Here is a 15,658-nt window from a genome sequence, read left to right as displayed (position 1 = left end):
TTTTTTTTTTTTTTTTTTTTTTTTTTTGGTAGTTCTATAACTGAAGGTCATGTTCACTGGCTAGCTGTCCTCTGAGGACCACTACTAGAGCCTAAAGCCACTCTTAAATCCTTGCCACATGGTCCCCTTGATTAGAAGGTACCATCATGCTTTGAATTAATTTCCCTCCGCAAAGGCCCAATCCCTTTAGGGATTAGAATCTGTACTTTCCCACTTCTGCTGTATGACCTTGGATAAGGCCAGCAAAAATTAGAGAATGAGGAAACAGATCCTACCTCCTAATGGCAGAACCTGTGAAGCCTCAAAGCAAAGAGCATAAACACAGGGAAGAATGAAGAAGTAGGGTAATTTTTAATTACTTTTTAACTACAACATCTTCTAGGTTGTCGCCTTTAAAAATATGTCTACTGTCTTTCTGATTTTTGTTTTTTATTGGTATTTTCTTTCTCAGCAAAGCCTGCTTCTTGAAAATGAAAGCTATGCTTTATTGTTTCTACCACCAGTCTTTAAAAGTGCATTCAGGACGTCAACTCACTGCCCTTTGCTGGGTTGCATTTGCCCTACTCTGAGGTTAATCTATACAAAAAGTTATTGATATAACATGAATACTAGTGATGGGTCACTGGTAACAAGGCAAATTTTGCTGAAAGCGTCTTTTTAATGTCTCAAATAATTATCCAATTATATAGATGCACAACATAGAAACTTTATAAAATACAAATGAGCAAAATTAAAGAAGTTAAAAATCACTATTTATAATCACTCTTAGTAATGTTATCACTTTTAACATTTTAGAATAAGTCCTGTCACATGTGTGGATAATTAAAGAGGGAGAAAGACAGTCTTCATTATATAAAAATTGAATGATATAACAACTCAAACTTGATTTTCTATTTTATATCACAAATATATTTGCATAATATTACATATTCTTCTACTGAAATATTTTATTATGTACCGACTAGCTACATAATAATCTATGTAACCCATATCCATTTTTAAGATGTTTAAAATGCTTCCTTTACTTTAAGGGCACACTTGTAGTTAAAACTTTAAATGTACCCCCAATTAAATTTTGAAGATAAGTCACTATGTGAAAATTGTTTAATAAAACATACTTAATTTTTTATTAAAAATGATAAATTTCTCTTCAAAAGTTTATATAAATTTGCATACCTAACAGAGGCATAAATTTTGCTTGTTTGAATAAACCTTGCTGAGTTACTGTGATTAAAAAAATTTTTAAGTCTCATATATTTTAGTAGTTCAAAAGATGTATCTATTTCCCTCCATTTCTGCGTATGTGTTCTACCTTCAGATTAAATACTGTTTCATAATCTATTTTGTAGACAACTTCACTTATCTCCTATGAATCATCTATTGCAGGCAGAATGGGAACCAAAGACCCCATTCTTGGCAAGGGAAAACACCCCAAGAGAAAGAGAAAAACAGACAAATAAACTGAGCAAGGCAGAGTAAAAACAAGTTAGCTGGTCTACTTTTAAACCAGACACTAAATCTCTTATCTGAGCAGTTTCTTGATTTCCCTAGAAGGCTAGCTTAAAGAAACAATGGCTGCAGAGGAAACTGTATTCATAGCCTGAGGAGAAAGATCAACCAGGTCACCCCCTGCCCAATCAGCAAAGCCAAAGCAAATACCCATTGTGAAAATTTGTATTTAGCCAAGACAAAAATAAAAAAATAAAAATAAAAACTAGAACCTTGAAATATGGGCAGGAGGGCCTGTATAACCCCTTTTCACAGAGAAAGATGCCTCTGGGAGGAGATCAGAAGAAAATTCTTCTGTTCCACTGATTGTTCAGAGGAGATTGACACCAGTGGTGCTTTACTCCACAGTGAACTAATGAGGATAACTTCCCCCCAAGGAATCCGTGTGTGTGTCCACAGGCAGAAAGCTGCCCCCACACAAGGCTCAGCTTTCGGATTCCTCAGGGCTGCTCAGACCCTTAAAGTTAATGATTATAGAAACGATAAGAGCTAACAGCTTACTCAGAGAAACTGCTGACATCTTTGTTCCCTTCCTCTGCTTACTCTCTAGGCTAATAAAGAAATAGCCTTAATAAAAGCTGAGTGGAACAAATACTCAGGGCCATTTCACTAAGCCCCACAAACTAGCAATGGCCCACTGTGTTTCCCACCCCTGGAAACTCTATTCTGTATGTCCTATCTCTTTATCTCTCCCTGCTTTAACTTTACTTCTCTTCAGTCAATTGCTGCCAGTTCCACAGTTCTTAAAAGATCTACCACTCCCTGGCAGGACCCCTACAGTCTATTCATATTTTTTGCCCATTTTTAAACATTTATCTACACTATATATATGTTTACACACACACACACACACATACATATATGACATTTTTCCAACATCTTTTTCCCCTTGGATTTAAATTAAAGCTTAAGTATACTAAAAGATTTATGGTTGTCTTTGAATTAGATACTCAATCACTAATAATGTAGGGAATGATAAGATCACAACATTTAGCTAAGCCTCTAAGACAATTTTGTCTTTTTAGTTAAATGGAAAAGAAAAAGGCTGTATCTTATTAGAAAACATAAAGACATGGACTATTAACAGGGAACCTTCTGTGGAGGTATCACGGGTATTTGTTTTCGTGCAACACATTTTTGTTAAATATGAAAAAGGAAGTGAGAGCAAGGCCACTAGGTTTTCTTCTGCTCTTTGACAGAACACATTTCCTACAATGTTCAACAGCTGTTCACTTCCATCTATACATTTATATTTGTATTGGTCATAACTTTAAAATAAATACTAGGAACTCTGTACTCTGAGGTGAGGAAAAAGGAAAATAAAAACAGATATTTGTCTTTGATAATAAAAGGGCATAAATAAAAAAAGATAGCAAAAAATAATAAATAATACTAAGTTAATTGTATTAAGTCATCAATTATTAAATTTTCATATCTGTCAAGACCAAGATATAAAATCGAGGTCTTGACTGATCCTAACACAGAGAAATAGAAAATTTGCCTGCATGTCGCTCACTGTTTATAGTATCATCAACATTTTTATCCTAGGTATTATGATTAAGAAACCATATATTCTTAATTTATAGTGGCAGAGGCCTTTGTTAAGCATATAATTTAGATAGATATATGTGTGCATATACATATATATAAATACATGAGTAAACAAAATGGAGAATAAGGAATAGAATTGCTTAATTTTGACACATGCAATAATACAAAATTTAATCTGTTCCATGTAAAAGCAAGCAGTAATTTTAATGAAGTAAGTGGTGATAATTAGATATTGTAGTTGTACCTATGTAGTCTATAAAAATAAGTTTGATTGACACAAGATGCTCCATCATAATACATGTTAAAACAGCAATAAATACTTACATTTCTGAAATTATCTTCAAAGCTTGTTATATCACAAAGCTAATCTCAATCACATACAAATATAATCTCTATTTGTCAGATAGTGAAAAGCTGAAATTAAAGACAGTTAAAGAATACCAGGACTGTTTATCTGATCAAGATAAATAAACACATTGATTTACAACATTACAGCTTCTGCTAAGCATTTGTTGTGATCAATTGTGCTCTGGGGCAAAGACCCATCTGTTGAAAGGTGAAATTTAATTTAGGAGAAAGAAACTCTGTTATGAAATTAAAATGAAAAGATCTATCTGATAAAAAATGACTGATTGAGCAGTAGATAAATATGCTTTGCCTTCTAAATACTTCTCTACACAGTAATTTATAGTTGAACCTGGAGATTAATACAATATCATTTTGTTGTCTTGTTGGATAATTGTAGCAACCAATTCTCTTGACTTTAGAAAGGTAATTTTATTTCAGAGTCAAATAGCCAGATCGTCAAAGCTACAGCCACCCTAGAAAGTATACAAGAAGATGCACAATGTGAGAGATTAGACTCAGTAATTTGAGGAAAAATTAATATGCAGAAAAATAATATTATACCCATTTGCAAGGAAAGTTACATGCTTTTACAAAGCTAACATAGCAAAAATATTATCTTAAGAAAGATTCAATAATTTTTTTTCATCAACAGATCCTTTAACTATACCATAAATGGCTTTGGAATAAATGTTCTAGTAATGAAGAAATGATAATTCTAATTTAGTCTAATCTTAGTGTAATAAGAAAATTTTAGGTATAGAAAATGGAAAAAAAGATGACAATAGGTTAAGTCATGCTATCTTGGTAAAGATTATTTATGTAAGGATAAGAAAAAATAAAGTGTTTTCCTTTAGTCAGGCTGCAGATTGTTCAAAAAAAGACCAAATGAAGACATCCACTCCAAGATTACATTAAGATCCCCATTGTTTAATCAAGTTTGCTGAAAATTGGGTGGAATGGGATTCCTCAGAGCAGTATGAGAAACAGTCCTTCTCACTGGTGGCCGAGTTCACTGCAGTGTCCAGTGAACTGTCAATGGAAATGAAATCATGCCAGATCTGAAAAATCTTAGTTCTTGTGGCTGCATCATGGCCCCTTTCTATTTCACTTTAGGAAGAATGTACATAGTCTATTCGTTGGTTGAAAATATTGGAGACATACTATGATAATTAAAAATTAAAAATTCATAAAATAAATTTAAAACTTAAATTAAAAAGGAAATCCAAAATAGTCTGTACTGTTGAGCCAAACAGCATTACCTCAACCACACAGTCATTCTGTGAAAAGAAGGAAGAATCAGTACACAGAGTCCTCTCATTAATGTCTCTCCTTCAGCTGCCCTGGAAGCCTCATTTCCTACGGTAAGCCACTATAATCTGACTTAATACCTCTTTATTTGGGTGGTCTTGATACTAAATTTGTTGAGGGCCATGTCATAAATCAATACTTCCTGACCCCTAATGGGTGGTCATATATGGAAGCCCTATGCATTACACAAAGCTATCTTTTTGGTAATTCAGTAAACAATTAGCTCTTGTTAGTGATTTCTTTCTCACACATTTTGTATCATTTGCTCTTCTGCAGCACTAATTCTGTAAAGAAAAATAGATTTCCTCCAGGTGAAACCAACATATGATATATACAGGAATAGAAAACCTATTTTTCAGATAGAATTCCATGCAATAGCAGGTAAGAAAACAGACAAAGAAAGGCTCAAGAGCATTTGCCTAAAATCCTTCAACTCTTCACTTTCAAAGAATTATTAACTTTTAACATAAGGAGCTTTAATAATAAACTCTAATTTCTTAAAACCTTTAGATAAATGCAGATTGATACTTATCATCTCAGTATTTTTAGTCTGAATTTCCAAAGGCTAATTTTGAATGTCAAAATTTATAACTAAGTTAATATCAACGATTATTTTTAAAGTATGCCTAGAATTACATTTTGAAAAGCAAACACTGACAACTAACATAAAATACATTGTATATGCCCATGCTCAAAATGTTGGCTCACAAGAAAAACTCATGAGTAGCAAATATACAGTCACATGACAACATACCTCTGCTGTGATGTCATATTTACATTATATTCACCTTTTTTTTTTCTAATACCAATACAGCTAATGGTATACTTTAGTAGTTTACATATAAAGACAAATACAGGAACTTCATACAGTTTTGCCTTAAAAAATAACAACTTGGGGAAAAACTTTAAATCCTTATGCAAATTATAATATACCATATTCATAATCTGAATTTATATTTTATAAAACTACCATGATCACTAAAAATATGAGAATTAGTCTATCCTTTATTTGGTGACTTAGTGGCTGTGTTTTAATCAACAGAGCTGGACACAGTTTCCCTATAATCCAAGTTGGGGTTAGGCTTCTGAGATGGATGGAATCCATGGGACATCTACTATACCCTATATCACCATCCCAATTATTAGGATAGAGCTACCCATTTTATACACTTGGACCCCTTTTGACTATTCCTAATTTTATTTTAAACTCCCTTGACTTGCACGGTCAAGAGAATAAAGGAACCATACCTTAATCTATTTTTCTTTAACTCAGTGCTCCATTCATTGCAATTAACTACCTAGAGATGGACATCAGAAGGCATATTCTGCAAACAAAATTTCACAAAATAAACTCCCTTCAGTAGTCTAACGAGTCACTCCTTTTACACGGACCATTTGTTATGTGACATTACCATATAAACTCCTCTCAGAAATATACTTTTAATAAAATTCCGGTGTTTGATACATTATTAGTCTTTCTAACCTTGTTTTTATTCAATGAAAAGCAGAGGAAATCAAAAGGAATTTATTGATTTGTATCTCATTCTAAATCAGAAGAAAAAACTGAAGGATGTTGTGGATATGATAGAAATCTCGGGGAAAAAATAGGTTATGTTAGTTTCTAAATACCCAAGATTGAAAATAATAGGCACATTATAACACATGCCTTAGACTTTAGTTCTGACTATGTCATTTATAGTTTAAGGAAAAAAAGAGTTACATACTATGGCAGATGAACCAAGAAGTTATCTATGTTATTTGAAAAGAAAAGTAAGCTCGAAATTGAAAGTATAAAGATGGTGTGAGAGGAGATAATTAAATAAGCCAATACACCTACACAGAGAATTGGTGTATGATATGTTATTTTAAAAGACTGTATAATAGTGCTTATATAACAAAGAATAAAACTAAAATAAAGGTATGTTACAGACCCTAAACAACAGGTCAAGAAAGCTAAAGCCCACACTTTAAAAAAACAAGGAAAAAATTGAAAAATGATATTTTAGCTGTGTTGCAGCAGGAAAATATACAAATTGGATAAAACACTGCTTGGATAGTCTACAATTGGGAGAAGGAAGCAATATTGAAGAATTATCTCTTATACATTCAATACTCAGCTAAGAAACTACAAACCAAAATACAAGGATATTATTGTATCCTGTCTCCTTTTACACAGAGGTAAATAAGTTTAGAGAAGTTAGGCAATTTGCTAAGGTAATGCAACTAATAAATGAGTTAGAAGCTAATCTTCCTGCTTCCAAAAATAACAGGAAAAGGTAAATAGTCAACGCTTATTTTATTTTCATTTTTACTACCAAGAAGACTCATCTTCACATAGAGATGAGTAAAAGTTTATAGCTAAAAAGAATTAAAATTTTAAATCTATCAGAAGATATTGAAATAATCTTTTAAATAATTAATGGCTCAAGTGTAATAATATTCACAGGCCACTGTTCTTTAGGTACATCTATTATAAAATTGATCACATTTGGTTCCATTTTGGAGAAGTTTATCATCTAAATGGATTGCAACTTCCTTGTATAGGCACTGACAAGCCAGTGCTGGTACATTCATAAATTTCTCAAATAGTATATGCCTTTTAGAGAGAGCCATTGTTTTGAAATCAAGAACTGAAGATAAGCTGGAAGTTCTAAAATGTGAATATGTATTGATTTTCAGAAATAAACAAGAGGAAACCTAAGAAGGTTAGGGTCCCTGAGTTATGCCAGTTTTAGTGCAGTGCATGACACTTAACCCATTTATATATCACCTCAAGCAAACCTTGCAATTACCTAAGTAGAGGCTCTTACTATATGATTATTTAAATAGATGAGATAAAGCATTCAACAAAATTCAGCACCCTTTCATGATCCTCACAAATTAGACATAGCAGGAATGCATCTCAAAATTATGAATGCCGTATATGTCAAACCCGCAGCCAATATCATACTAAATGGAGAAAAGTTAAGAGCATTATTACTAAGAACTGGACCAAGGTAAGGGTGCCCATTGTCACTACTTCTATTAAACATACTGTTGGAAATCCTAATCAGAGCAATCAGGCAAGAGAAAGAAATAAAGGTATCCAAATTGGGAAAGGAGAGGTCAAACTATCACTGTTTACTAATGATATGATCTTATATCTAGAAAACCCCAAGTGCTCTAACAAGAGATTCCTGTAAATGATTAATAAATTCAGCAGAGTCTCAGGTTACATCAAAATTGATGTACACAAATCATCAACATTCCTACACACCATAGTCAAGATGAGAGTCAAATCAAAAGCCCAGTATCATTCACAAAGGCCACACAAAAAATAAAATACCTAGGCATATACTTAACCAAGGAGATGAAAGATTTTTATAAAAAGATCTATTAAACATTGAGGAAATAAATTGCAGATGATACAAACAAATGAAAAAACATAACATGCTCGTGGATTAGTAGAAACAATATTGTTAAAAATGTCTATACTACCCAAAGCGATCTGCAGATTTAATTAAATCTTAATTAAAATACCAATATTGTATTTCACTAATCTAGAGAAAATAATTATATGGTTCATTTAGAATCAGAAAGGTGCCTGAATAACCAAAGTAATCGTAAGTAAAAGAGTGAATCTGGAGACATCACATTACCGGACTTCAAACTATACTACAATCTATAGTCACCAAAAAAAGCAGGTATTGGCATAAAAATAGAAACATAGACCAATGGAACAGAACGAAGAACCAAGATATAAAACCACCTACATACAAGCACCTCATCTCTGACAAAGCAGCAATATACACTGGGGAAAAGACGCCCTATTTAATATATGGTGCTGGGAGAATTAGATAACCACATGCAGAAAAATGAAACAAGATCCATATCTCTTACCACTTATAAAAATTAATTCAAGATGGATAAAAGACTTAAATGTAAGGCATGAAACCATACAAATGCTTTAAAAAGGTGGAAAACCTTTTCTAAATATTTGCCTTGACAAAGAATTTATGAAGAAGACCCTAATGGCAATCATAGCAACAACACAAACAAATAAATGGGATTTGGTTAAATTAAAAATTTCTGCACAATAATAGTGTAGGTCGTGAAATAATCAGCAGAACAAATAGACAACCTATACTATGGAAGAAAATATTTTCAAGCTAAACATCTGATGCCGGACTAATAATCAGAATCTACAAAGAACTCAGGCAAATCAGAAAAAAAAAATCAAATAACTTCACAAAAAGGTGGGCAAAAGATGGGAACACAAGCTTTTCAAAAGAAGACAGAGAAATGATCAAGGAACATGGAAAAAATACTCAACATAACTAATCATCAGGGAAATGAAAATTAAAACCCCAATAAAATATCACCATATCCTAGGTAGAATGGTTTTTATTTAAAAGTACGTATACAATAGATGCTGATGTGGATGCAGAGAGAAGGGAAAGCTTATACACGATTGCTGGGTGTATAAGCAAATTCACGCCATACAAATTTATACATACAATCTCTATAGAAAATATTATGAAGATTCCTTGAGGAACTGAAACTAAACCTACTATTTGATCCAGCCTTCCCACTACCGGGTATTTACACAAAAGAAAAAAAATTCATTTTATCAGAGAGACACCTACACCTGAATGTTTAGTGTAGCACAGTTCACAATTGCAAAGAAGTGGAATCAGCCCAAGTTACCATCAATTCATAAGAAGATTAACAAAATGTGGTGTATATGTAGCATGGGATACTACTCAGCCATGAAGGATGGCATAATGCCTTTTCCAAGACTGGAAAAATTATGAAAAAAACAAATGCCTGAAAACACCACACTATACCCCAGAAGTGCATTAATGTACATAGTTACCATTCAAAAAAAGAAAAAAAAAATGCCACATGTAATAACCAATAAACTGGAACTAACTGATGGGCACCCATGTGCACGGGGGAAGCAAAATTCAGTGGAAATCAACCACGGAGGAGGAAGGAGGGAGAAGCAAAACCCTACCTAACAAGTACAAGGAACACTATCTGTGTGATAGGCAATTATAACCTTGACTTAAGCATAAAAAAAGTGATCTATGAACCAAAAACTATAGTATAAATAGTATTTTGTACTATACAAAGGAACTACAAAAAAAATACTTTTTCTATTATACAATACAAATAGTATTTTGAAATAAAAAAAATAGGAAACCAAATTAAAAAATAATTTTGAAACTGTCAGATCTTAAATAGCGAGGACTTTCTGGAAGAGCTAGGATCCAACCCCGTGGCTATAGTTGAGTGCATGAGTACTTGCCAAATAATGCTGAAGAGGGTTCTTTCATTGCTTTAAGCATCACTTTCCTCTTTTGCAAAATAGAGATAATGACAGAGCTCAGCTCATTGGAGCACTGCAATTGCTAAACACTTAACAAGTGCTCAATAATATAAATAGTATCAACAATCTCTAATAATGAGAAAAGTTGCCTTTTTAGGTAGAGTGCTATCAAACACGACCAAGCCATTAGTAATGTAATACTTCTATTTGGTTGTTTGCTTTTTCTCATATACAAAGTTCTTTATACCAAACAGCAGGGAGAAGGGGGCTTCCTTGATATCATATTGGAGCCCAGAAAGAAGCCGAGTAAGTATGGAAGTACACTATGCTAAAGCTCTAACTGTTTAGCAGACACATGTACCATCTCAGGATTATAAGAACTGTAGACAGTTGCCACTGAGTTTAGACAGAGAATTTATGTGGACTCCCAGTGCACACCTGAGCAGAACCTAAAGCCGGAATCTGGGGTTAGGCAGAAAAAGATTTCTTTCCTGGACCCAAAGAGGCGTTCTTGTCGCTCTGACTCTGCAGAGATGCTGTCACTTCATATAGGAAGCTTTCCATTAGTGAGGAGAGAGCCGTACCAAGCAAAGCTCCACTGAATACAGGTTATCACTGAAGCACAGCTATAGGCCAAGAGATGAAGTACGTTCTATCAAACCTTTAGTGTGTGAGATTTGGGGAATTCTCAAATTGATAGGAGCAAAAATCCAATGAATTTCTGCCTTTTATTTCCTTGAATCCTTTTATTGCGTAGGCTAAATGACTCCCTAGAAAAATAAGTCTGTCTTTCTACAAAGAGAATACTGATATTTGCTACTCTTGGGATAGTGTAAAATAATCAAATGCAAGTATTTAAAATACACCCGAATAGTGTATCTCTGAGGGCCTTTGAGTGCATAGGCTTGAAGAATATCAGCAGCAAAGTCAGTTAATAAAAAACCTCAAGTTACTCTAGTATTTTTTTCAGAGGGGTATTTGATAGTCAAATTAGACTCTTCAAAGATTGTAAGATATAAAGTACATACACCAATACAGAAATATTAAACTCAATGTATTTCTACTCATTTGCACACTTGCATCAAGACCAGCAAGATCAAGATATAGAATATTACCACGGTGCCAGAGTATTTTATATGATTTTAAAATGTAAATTACCTTCTGTTCTTGACCAGTCAATACCAACATCTGCAAAGAGCCGACCACCATTATGATTTCTGTAACTATAGATTAGTTTTGTATGTTCTTGTCCTTCTCATAAATGGGATTGTATAGTGTGTAGTATTTTATTGTGCTATTTTAGGCTCAGCACAACATTTTTGACTTTCATTCCTGAAATTGTATGCATCAGTAGCAAATTATTACCTTTTTCTTCTTTTTTTTTTAAGGCACAGGCTTCTATTTATTTATACTGAACATTGAGTTCATAAACATCTTTGACCATCAGCCACAATTGACAAGTTAGAAAGAACCTCCCGCGTCTGAATGGTTTTGTATTGCATTTAATCAGTGTTTGCCACTGATGGCAGCATGGCTTGTTCTATTTTGACTCTTAGCCCCTAGAACCTATGTTTGCCTCTGTTATTCACTGTGGTTAGATTGTTACTCTTGCCACCATGAGACCTGCTGCCATTAGAACTGCAGAATGTTCCTGACTACTTTAAATAGTGGCTGTCTCGGGGTGGCTTCTTTGGACTCCCAGGCTGCAGGAACTTCTTAATTGTGGGGATGTTGCTGATACATGTTTGAAAACCTTTAGCAAAGGGAAGTCAGAAAGAACAGAAGCATCCAGTTCTTCCCCCATTAAAATAGCTTCCAGCAATTGTACATCTGCCCAACTGAATTTGTTTCCAATGAGAAAATCTTCTCTGTGGTCTTTCAAAATCTTTTCAAAGATGGGCAAGTAGTGGGTTTTAGCTTTTTTCACCACTAAAACGAAGGACTCCTCTTTTTTGTTAGGGGGTTCGAAGGGAGCCACTGCTATCATCATCATCATCAGATCCAGGTTGCCATCGGTGTACATGTTGATCCCGACTCTCTCCTTCAGGTCCTTTCCAGAGAGGTCACACTTAGCAGCGAGGTAGCCGAGGATGGCTCTAGTCTGCATCAGCACCATTCCATCAATTTTAACCAAATGCACTTGGCCAAAATGCAGGTGTCCATCTTTCTGCAACTTTTCATATTGTTCTCTTGTTTCAAAAAATTCATCTTCAAACTCCACTCCAGCTGCAGCCAGCAGCCAGAGAACAAACTCCTTCCTGCCCCTGCCACGGAAGTAATAGAGCTTGGGTTTGGCTGCCATGACTCCTGGCTTGGGTTTTCTCATCTCTTCTAGGCTGTGTCTCAAGGACGTTGCAGCAGGGGATTCTCTTTTTCCTCTTTATTATTACACTGCTTAAATACACTATCATTTCTGAATCCATTCTCCAGTTTAAAGGTGTTTGTTTCCAGTTAGGGCTGTTATTTTAAAAGGTACTATAAATATTCTTTTTTTATTATTTCAGGTTATAGTGAGGGTGCAAACAACCAGGTCACAATTTTTAAATTTGTTCAGTCAAAAGCCCTTCTTGTTGTGTCTCACATGCAAAAGGTGTATTACACACGTTTACATTTTGCCCTTTAAGTGGGAGCACACCAACTTTCCCCCTCCATCATTTCTCTGCCCTCCAACCTAAATAAAATTGAGTTTATCTCCTGTGTGGGTATGTGTTAGGTAATCTATTGGCTTCATAATAAAATTCAGTACATTGATACTTGCTTTTCCAACCTTGTGATACTTTAGTAAGAAAAATGTGTTTCAGTTCCATCCAGGTTAATACAACAGTTGCAAAGTCACCATCTTTTCTATGGCTGAATAATATTCCATGATATACATATACCACAGCTTGTTAATCTATTCCTGAGTTGATGGGCATTTAGGTTGTTTCCACATCTTGGTGACTGTAAATTGAGTTGTGATCAACATCCTAGTGCAAATGTATTTATAATAAAATAATTTCTTTTTCTTCTGGGAAGATGCCTTGTAATAGGATTGTGGAGTCTAATGGGAAGTCTAATTTGAGTACTTTGAGCACTCTCCAGACTCCTTTCCAAAGAGGCTATATTAGTTTGCAGTCCCACCAATAGTGTGAAAGTGTCTTTCTCTCTCCACACGTGTGCCAGCATCTGCAATTCTAGGACTTTCTGATGTGGGCTATTTTCACTGGGGTTTAATAATATCTCGGAGTTGTTTATTTGCATTTCTCTGATAAGGGATGATGAGCATTTTTTCATGTTTGTTAGCCATTCCTCAGGAAAGAAATGTGTTAGTCTTCCTCAAAGAAGGTTCTGTTTATGTCTCTTGTCCAGTGATAGATGGGATTGTTTGCTCTTTTTTTGTTGGTGGTTAATTTGAGTTCTCTATAGATCCTAGTTATCAAGCATTTGTCAGATTCATATGATGCAAATATCTTTTCCCATTTTGAATTTCTCTATTTAATTAAGTTTTGTGTCCTTAGCTGTGAAAAGGTTTTCAGTTTAATTAAGGTCCATTTACTTATTTTTGTTGTTGTTGCAATTGTCACTGAAGTCTTCTTCATAAAATCTTTCCCCAAGCCAACATTCTCAAGAGTTTTTCCCCACACCTTCTTCTAGGATCTTTATTGTTTCACATCTTAGATTTAAATCTTTTATCCAACTTGAGTCAGTTTTTGTAAGTGGTGAAAGATGTGGGTCCATTTTCAGTATTTGACACGTGGTTATCCAGTTGTCTCAGCACCATTCATTGAATAGAGGTTCTTTTCTCCAGTATATGCTTTTGTTTGGTTTATCAACAATCAGAAGGCTATAAGAGACTGATATCATCTCTTGGTTTTTTCCTCATTTTCCAAATGCCTGTGTCTGATTTTTGTGCCAATACCTTGCTGTTTTGACCACAGTGGACTTGTAATATAACCTAAAATCTACTAGAGAGATGCCTCCAGCATTATTTTTTGTCACAAAGAATCACCTTGACTATATTGGGTTTATTCTGGTTCCATATAAAATGAAAAACTATTTTTTTCAGTTCTTCAAAGTCTGATACTGGTATTTCAATGGGGATTGCATTGAATCTGTAGATTGCTTTGGGTAGCATAGACATTTTCACAATGTTTATTCTTCCCAGTTAAGAGCATGGTATGCTCTTCCAAGTCCTTTGCTATGTCTTTTCTTAGGATTTCATAATTTTCTCTGAAGAGATCCTTCACCTCTTCTGTTAGGTATATTCCTTGGTATTTTATTTTTATTGAAGCTACTGTGAAGGGAATTGTGTCCTTGATTAGCTTCTCGACTTGGCTATTATTGGCTACAAAGACTAGTGATTTGTGGACCTTGATTTTCTACCCTAATACACTAAGAAGTGTATTTCTTGATCACTTCCAGGAGTCTTGTGGCTGAGACTCTGGGGTTTTCTAAGTATAACATTACTGGGGTCTCCCCCAGAGGCAGGGTCCTTTAAGACCTGTGGATCTGCTGGCGATTGACTGAAGAAAAGTAAAGTTAAAAGCAGTGAGAGACTAAAGAGATAGGACACCAGAATAGGGTTTTCAAAGGTGGGAAAAACAGGGGACCATTGCTAGCTTGTGGGGTTATAGGAAGTGGCCCTGAGTGTTTGCTCGACCCAGCTTTTATTGAATGCTATTATTTCATTTAGCCCAGAGGGTAAGCTGAGAAAGGGAACAAAAACATCAGCAGTTTCTCTGAGTAAGAATGTTAGTTCTTATTCTATCTATAATCATTAACTTAAAGGGTCTGAGCAGCCTGGAGAAATCCAAAACCTGAGCCTTGTGTGGGGAGAGCCTCCTGTCTGTGGTCACACACACAGATTACCTGGGGGAGGTTAATCCCCATCAGTCCTCTGCAGAGTAGATGCCACAATGTCAGTCTCCTCTGAGGAATTGAACAGAGGAATTTTCCTCTGATCTCTAACCAGGAGGTGTCTTCCTCTGTGATAAGGGTACAAACTCTCCTGCCCCTATGTCAGGGCTCGAGCTATTCCCTTGATCTCTGCTATGGCCATAATACAATCCACACAATGGGTATTTGCTTTGACTGTTGACTGGGCAGGGGATGGCCTGGTTCTTGTTCCACCCCAGGTCTTGCATTCAGCCTCCTTCTATGGCCATTCTTTTCTTTAGACTTTTTGCAGACCCAGCAGGGGTTTTTCCAAGCTGTATCTTATAGTTCAGGCTTCTAGCAAAAGCAAAAACTTCTTAGATAAGTAATTTAGGTGCTGGTTTAAAAGTAACCTAGCTAAAGTGATTTTATTCTGCCTTGGTCAGCTTATTTCTGTTTTTCCCTTTTGAGGGGATGTTTTCCCTTGCCAAGAATGGGGTCTCTGGTTCCTATTCTGCCTGCGTAAGATCATATCCTTGGCAAAGAGAGAGAGTTTGACCTGCTGTGCCCCCATTTGGATGATCTTCATATCCTTCTCTTGCCTGATTGCATTGGCTAGAACTTCTAGAACTAGAGGAGAAAGGATGGTGTTCAGTGGGTGTTTTAAGTACACTCCCAGATCTAGGGCTTTGGGGAGCTGAACTGTTCATTTCCCTCTAAATCACGAGCTCCTTATCTGCCTGGGAAGAAGTAATACCCCACTTCTGCCAAATATAG

General features: G+C 35.1%; 1 pseudogene; it reads right to left on the bottom strand.

The window, feature by feature from the left end:
• Positions 1 to 11,682: 11,682 nt before the first annotated feature.
• On the bottom strand, positions 11,683 to 12,329 carry LOC100942126 (annotated as a pseudogene).
• Positions 12,330 to 15,658: the final 3,329 nt, after the last annotated feature.

The sequence above is a fragment of the Otolemur garnettii genome, unplaced genomic scaffold (genome assembly GCF_000181295.1).
Source record: "Otolemur garnettii isolate 467f Iridium unplaced genomic scaffold, OtoGar3 scaffold00004, whole genome shotgun sequence".
Taxonomy (NCBI): domain Eukaryota; kingdom Metazoa; phylum Chordata; class Mammalia; order Primates; family Galagidae; genus Otolemur; species Otolemur garnettii.
This window is presented reverse-complemented; position numbering and strand designations above follow the sequence as displayed.